Source organism: Pholcus phalangioides, unplaced genomic scaffold, assembly GCF_987345545.1.
Source record: "Pholcus phalangioides strain wild (caught in Gottingen) unplaced genomic scaffold, Ppha-v1.0 ptg000012l_1, whole genome shotgun sequence".
Classification (NCBI taxonomy): domain Eukaryota; kingdom Metazoa; phylum Arthropoda; class Arachnida; order Araneae; family Pholcidae; genus Pholcus; species Pholcus phalangioides.
The window spans coordinates 15,174,657-15,182,378 of record NW_028301605.1 but is presented as its reverse complement, the minus strand read 5'-3'; the positions used below and the strand labels follow the sequence as shown (position 1 = coordinate 15,182,378).

At 42.9% G+C, this 7,722-nt stretch overlaps 1 non-coding gene across 1 annotated transcript; it reads right to left on the bottom strand.

Annotated features, from left to right (window-relative positions):
• Positions 1 to 2,049: 2,049 nt before the first annotated feature.
• TRNAV-AAC (transfer RNA valine (anticodon AAC)) lies at positions 2,050 to 2,122 on the bottom strand. The gene has a single exon. It is a non-coding gene; the product is annotated as a tRNA-Val (tRNA).
• Between the last annotated feature and the right edge of the window lie 5,600 nt (positions 2,123 to 7,722).

The window sequence follows — 7,722 nt, the reverse complement described above, 5'->3', positions numbered from 1 at the left end:
TTCGAGAATTTTCAAGGTAGGGCCTCCAAAAAATCCTTTGGCTCGGGGGGGCCTATGATGCTATTACGACGATCCTGCCTGTCAGCCCTACTCTTGTGGAAGTCATGGAATTCCAGTAATTGATTCCTTTACTTCTATTAATTTACATTAATTACACAAAAACAGCAATAAAAAACTCGAAAAATGATCAAAGTTATCGAATTGCAACGTATATTTGATGAAGAGATGACGAAGTGCTTTAAAAGTATGACAAAAATTCATGTCTGTTCAATGTGGTTCGAGCCACGATGAAGTGTCAGCAGGTGGACCACGCGCTAATTATTATTAATAATTTATTAATTTTGTAAAATTAATTTAAATGTTATTCTCTCTCAATGGATATCGTGTTTGATTACGATCCAGACCATGAACGCGTTCCTGAAATAATGGAAAAAATTAGTGTAATAAAATGCGTTCTCTTTGAAAAAAAATTCCCCTCCAAGATTTATGTTCGCAACTCGAAAAGTTTGTAAGTCGGGAACAACTACATAAAATGTTTTTAGAGGGAGCCGCGATTTTTTTTTTCTTTTGCATTGGGCCGCGAAATTCTTCCGAGCCCGGACCTGTCTCCGATTTTGAATTTAAATATCTCAGGGAATAATGCAGTTAAAAACATGTGATTTGTTTGTTAGGCTCAGAAGGGAAATGGCAACAACACTGTCTGATTGGAAATTAGGGTGGGGGGAATCGTACAAAAATTTACATTTTTTATTTCGTGTACACTGTATTCTCATCCTCAAAACTCGTACAGGGTGATTTTTGGTCATATTTTGAGAAGTTTTAAAATTATAACCATACCGCTACGACGAACGGTTGATGGATAAAGTCTGTACCAACACTCCAAGGAGAAACCATTGAATCTTAATGCACACTTCCATAATATTACCAATAGGCAGGGCCGCAACTGGGGGGGGGGGGGGGGGGGAGCAGGTGAGTCTGGTGCCCCGGGCGCAAATTCAACCATTCAACCTATTCTTCAGCATTACGGGGGGGGGGGGGGCCTAAATGAGTAGTTGCCCTCGCTAACCAAGTATCCAGTTGTGGCCCTGGCAATAGGTATCTTATTTCTGACGAATCGCCGGGTACTTTTTCTTTTAGATACATTCTCAAGTATATAATTTACACATGGTAGCATTTCTTTCACTTCTATGGATCAAACTACACAGTTGATCCACTAATGACCCACAAAAATCATGTCCTTATTCTGTAGAACTTGGTTTGCTGCATGGGGCTCATCTGGTCACTTCTGGCAACCAAGTGACAATTAGATCTGGTTCCGATTTTCAAGAGGGAGCCATAGGAATGAGAAATGGTTGAAAGGGGGCTATGGACAAAAAAAGGTTGAGAACCACTGCTTGGGGTGCTCCCAAAAGAGAAGACAAGACACACCCAAGACCACTCTCTCCCTCTTGTGGGCGGGGCTCGAAGCGAGCCGAAGATCCCGCTCGATGGGCCACGGCTGGTCCCCGCCACCACGCTTTTTTTTTTTGCTTTATATTAAATTTAGGAATTAATAATATCAAAATAAAAATTTTGATTCGAAAAAGGTGATTGAGGTTTTGATCGTTTCTCAAAGATGGCAGCACGAACTATATGTCCCACTCTCTCAGTACTTTTGAATGTGCAGTATAGATGGCAGCACATAAAGCGAGTTTGTTTTTTTTTTTAAGCATGTGATAATGAAAAAAAAAAGAAGCAAACTTAATTTTGAAATTAATGCTAAATTAATTGAAAAAAGGAAAATTTTTTTAAACAGAATTTGGCTCTTGTTTATTTTTAACAATGCATGTTTGTTTGCACAGAATGAATATTGCAAATGTTTTTTTAATGATGCTAGTGACAATAATGGACGCTAATGATGTTTGGAAACAACTCATGGTTCAACAATGGAGAATTTATTTGTTGAGAAAAACTATCAACTCCAAAAAATAACATTTTTTTTTTATTTTCATGTATCACATGCATATTCATGTCTCATAGCTCATAGCAAAAAAAAAAAAATCACTGTACTGTACCTGCCAGGGCTCGAACCTGGGACCTTCCGCGTGTTAGGCGGATGTGATAACCACTACACCACAGGTACACGCTATGAAGGTATATATTTAAAATTAGTACCATAAATATAATTTGCACAAAAGTGGTATAATCAGAAGGCTTATCCATCATTCAGCCTACCAATAGAAAGTTTGCCACATTTTGAAACACAGCATCCTATTTCCTTTTTTCTTATTTTGGCGTAGAATCTTCCTGATTGGCTCACAAACACCCCATAGTGATTGGATGACAGGCATGCAGCCCCGGACTAAGCAGGTGCGAAGGGTGCGGTGCACCGGGCCGCAAAATTTATGGGCCGCAATTCTCCTGAAAGAAAAGAAACCCTTCCTTTTAAAGAAACTCTTTTCTTCTGGAATGGGAAATATTTGTGAAAAATTTAATTTTTTCCCTGCGAAACTTAGGGGTCGTTCAAGTATTACGTAAGCAAGTTTTTAGCCATTTTTGACTCCCCCCCCCCCACGTCAGCAAAATTTCGTCATCAGCTCTGCTCCTCTGAATCCTAACTCATATTTTCATGAAGGGTGGTTGATGACGTAAGCATTATGCAAACCCCTCCTCCCCCTTGTCATCAAAAGCCAGCAAATCAGAAACCCCCCCCCCCCATCGATGATGACTTAATACTTGAACGGCCCCTTACATTTGGTGAGAAAAGAAGCAGCTTTCAGTTCAACCCCAATAACATCAAAGCGCTGATAGGCATTCCAATTAGTGGAGGAATTCCGATCTGCATATGCATTAACTTGTATTGGGATCACCCCCCCCCCCCCCAATATTTGTAATGCTAATGGAAGATATTGGGTTTTATAGCCCCCTTCCTCGCCAATATTTTTTGAGCCCTTCCAATATTTCCAATGAGGGCCGCAACAAGATATATGGTCAGGTGTGGGAAAGCAAGAATTTTGGCTTTTGGCTCTCCTCTCTAATATTGAAGAAGAGGTTAAAGCAGTGATTCCCAACGTGGGCGTTAACTCCCCCTTGGGGGTGATGGAAAGTAGTAGGGGGTCGGTAGCAGTGCCGTCTTAACGCATGGGCCTACCCGGGCACCTCAAGAAAAGAGAGGTATCACAAGAGTGAGATTTCGTTGAAATTTTCTATAATTTACCTGGTAGGGCCTCAGAAAAAGCACTTGGCCCGGGGGCCGTGGTGCTCTTAAGACGGCCCTACTCGGTAGAAGCTACGGGTATAACATAGGATCCTCTGGGTTAGATTGCGTTGGAGCATCAAATCCTAGTAATAGAAGGCCTCTGCAGTGTTTGCCATAAACGTCATTCAGACTACCTGGCTAGTTTGCCACACAGCATCGTATTTCGTTTCTTCTTATTTTGGCGTTGAATCTTCCGATTGCCTCACAAAAGCCGCATAGTGATTGGATGTGGGGGCATAGAAATCGCCAATTCTGAGCTCGATCATTTCTTTTCCTCACAACATTGATACTGGCACGAGCAGGGAATTTTTTTCCCCTTAATATTCTGAGGGAAAACAGACTACTTACTGACGTCACAGGCAGAGTGTGGAGGCCTTCTATCTCTAATAGGTGATGGTTGGGGGCGATGGGACGAAAAAGGTTAGGAAAATATGGGTTAAAGGGTGAAATTTGGGGTCTCCCTGGTCTGGCACCCGGGACACCAGATCCGCCAACTCTCCCCCCCCTCCCCCCAGTTGCAGCCCTGTTTCCAGTATACAATAAAAAAAAGAATATAATCAGAGGTGGATTTAACGGCGGCTGTACCGTTGGCCCGACTTCTAAAGGGGGGGGGGGCCCGAAAAACCCAAACTTCACACTTTTTTCTAATTTGAGGCCCACTATTTTCTTTTGCACCCGGGCTATGGGAGGGGGGGGGGTGTTGCCTCGACCGACTATAATCCGCCACTGAATATAGTAATAATGAAAAAGACTTCTTTTTGTCGAAATAATTTCCCTTAAAAAATCCTGATTTTGATCTCATATCATACTGCTTGTACAATTTTCGTTGCAAGCTGCAATACCAAAGACTGCCAAAATATTTCAGTTCGCAACTCGGGAAGTTCGTAAATCGGGGAGTAACTATATAAATTTTTTTAGAAGGGGCCGCAATTTTTTTTTTGCACCGGGCCGCGAAATTATTAAGTCCGGCCCTGGAGGCATGGAAATCGCCAATTCTGCCAATTCCGATCATTTCTTTTCTTCACAACGATGATACTGGAGCGAGCAGGGAATTTTTTTCTCTCCTGAATATTCTGAGGGGAAAATGGACTACTTACTGACGTCACAAACAAAGTGCGGAGTGGGCCGACGCGTACGAAATCATTCAGTTTGCAAAGTGTCAGCAGATCCCTGGCCAAAGAAAAAGCGTGATTCGAGGGTCATCGCCAAGTTGGCGTATTTTTTTTAAATATAATTAGGGGGTCATTCAAGTATAACGTCAGCGTCGAGGGAAGGGGAGGTATTTCGGATTTGCTGACTTTTGATGACAGGGGGGGGGGGGGTTGAAGAGTTGCTTACGTCATCAACCAGCCCTTTTTGAAGATATGAAATATTCCAAGCTGCTGACGGAATTTTACTGACAGGGGGTCCAGTGTTTTGCTGACAACGGGGAGGGGGTCAAAAAAAAAATGGCTGAAAATCTGCTTACGTAATACTTGAATGGCCTCTTATGGTTAATGTTTAGCTATGGGGCAACCTTAACGATGAAAAGAATCAGAATCACATGTGATTCTGATTCTTTTAATCGTTAAGGCTGCCATTATTGCATATCGCAGGGTCAGGGCAGGGGCTCTCAAACTGCGCGCCTGCGACTTTTCTCTGAGGGCGCAGCTTCGAAGATATTCTACGTTAAACAGCTCTGCTGGGAAGCCCTCGGAGCTCGCGGTCAAGCATTGAATGGGTGGGGGGGGGGTGCCACTTTTCCCCCTACAGGGGGGAAATATTGAATATATTTAATATAATTTTCCCAAAAGGATCAGCCGTCTTTTCCATTTAAGAGTGCCGCGGATGGAAAAAGTCTGAGAACTCCTGGGCTTATAGGTTTTATATCGCCGGATACAGGGAAGCTTAGTGGGCTAAAGTTAAAAATGCGGCTAATTTGAGGAATGATTGGCTAACTAAATTAGTAGAATGGAAAATTGTAGAAGGACATACAAGGCAAAACTTGTATATCCCTCAATAAATCCGCATCTGCCAGGCAGTTAGAGGCTAGGGTGAGTGACCAAAAAAGTGACCTAGAGTTTTCAAGCCCGTGAGTGAGCAGAAGAGTGACAGAAGAGTTCTGCGTGAGCAAGCATGTCAATAACCAAAATAATGACCTACTGAGCGGGGACCCGGTAAGTGAGTGACTTAGAGAGCGTGCTAACATGTCAATAACCAAAAGAGTGACCTAGAGTGTGTGCAAGCATGTGAGTGACCAAAACAATGTGCAAGCATGTAAGTGGCCAAAACAGTGTGCAAGCATGTGAATGACTAACAGAGAGTGACTTATAGGGAGTGTGTAAGCAGTGACCAAAAGAATGACTCACAAACGTGGGTATGAAGCCCCTAGCAGGGGTGGAGGGAAGGCAATTCGAGAAAAAGTAGCCAAGAAAAAAGACTAGAACGGGAGCCGCTGTGGTGGTCGAAAGGGCCATAGTAACGGACTTTCATCGCGAGGTTCTAGATTCGAACTCCCACTAGCGCCACGGTGGTGTTTGGTTGAATTCGTTTTTGTGTGGTTCCCAACTTCGAGGCGTGAATGCGAGCCGATTTCCATGTTGATAAGTCTCGCCACAGCCCTACAAACTGTACGAACTGTACAAATATTCAATCATTGCACTTCAATTATTCACTTCCGTCAATATAGATGGCATCACTAAAATAAATCAGACACAACACTAGATACGCACTCAAACTGTTAGACACACACACACACCCGGTAATACAACGTAATATACGTATAATCTTTCTTTTCTTCCTTTCAAATCGAACACTGCTCCTTCTATACTAGAAGGGGGTGAGCCAAAATGTGCGTGCTTGCCTGACTGATGATAAAGTATCTGATTGTGGTCCTGTCCGAAATCAGTGGCCGGAGATCCATATAATACCGATATCCAGAGGCGCATTTATGGGTTTTGCCGCCCTTCTCCAGTTATTAAGAGAAGAAAGATTATACGTAGGGTGACCATACGTCCCGTATTTCCCGGGACAGTCCCGGTATTTTCAGTTTTTTTGGCCATCCCGACTTTTTAGCAAAAGTGTCCCGGGTTTTCCCGTATTTCCCACGAAGCCTACTTCAACTTTTATTCTTAATTGAAGTCAAAGATTGACATTATTTTTCAACTCATAAATTATTTTATGATAATTACAACCATAAATAAGAATATTAATCTCCCACATAACGTTTTTTTCGTGGAATACGTTTTAATCCCCTACTGCAATTTGTAGTAATGCATCATTTCCCGCCATTGTGATTTTTCCGTAATTTCAACAATATTTGGCAACTTTGATAGATTTTGGCGTCATTTTTGGCAATAATTGGCGATGTCCCGTATTTTCCCGTGTTTATAATCCCAATTTCCCGAATTTCTCTCGAGAAAATATGGTCAGCCTAATTATACGTGTATATATATATATAACTAGAGAAGGGCGGCAAAACCCATAAATACGCCCCTGGATATCGGTATTATATGGATCTCCGGCCACTGATTTCGGACAGGGCCACAATTAGATACATTATCAGTCGGGCAAGCACGCACAATTTGGCTCATCCCTTTTAATATAGAAGGAGCAGTTAAACTGTGCGTGAATACGGCACCTTCTTTAACCAGCACCTCCTAGAGATAGAAGACCTCCGCACGCTACTCGTGACGTCAGCAAGTAGTCCATCCTCACTCAGAATATTCAGAGAAAAAGAAAAATTCCGCTGCACGTGCCAGTATCATCGTTGTGCGGAAAAGAAACGATCGGGCTCAGAATTGGCGATTTCTACGAAGATTCTACGCCAAAGTAAGAGGAAACCGAAGCAGTTTTTCTTATTCTAACAATTTCTTTACGTACGAAGGAAAAAAAGGTGTCATTCAAGTAATAAGTTAGCATCGAGGGGGGGGGGGGGGTTCGGATTTGCTGACTTGTGATGACAAGGGAGGGAAGGTTTGTTACGTCATCAACCACCCCTTTTTGAAGATATGAAATATTCTAAAAGCTGGTGACGAAATTTTGCTGACGGGGGGGGGGGGGGAAGGGGGGGGGTCAAAATGACTGAAAATCTGTTTACGTAATACTTGAATGGCCCCAAAGTCGTCAAGCGGGTGCTAGAAATCCCGCCGCCACCGTAATATTGCGCACGTAAATGGGGCTTAGGAGGTAGAATGCCACCACACGGGTTGCCATAAGCGTCATTCGGACTTTCGGACTACCTAGCAAGTTTGCCACATTTTGAAACACAGCATCCTTTCCCGTTTCTTCCTATTTTGGCGTAGAATCTTCCTGATTGACTCACAAATATTGCATAGTGATTGGATGCGGGACATAGAAAGAGCCAATTCTGGGTCCGATCAGTTCTTTTCCGCACAACGATTGTTGCTGGCACGAGAGCAGGGAATGTATTTCCCCTTGAATAATTCCAAGTAGACTCACCAGTTTCCCTTAGTCTTGACCCTAATTTCGGCCGTCGCCGACAT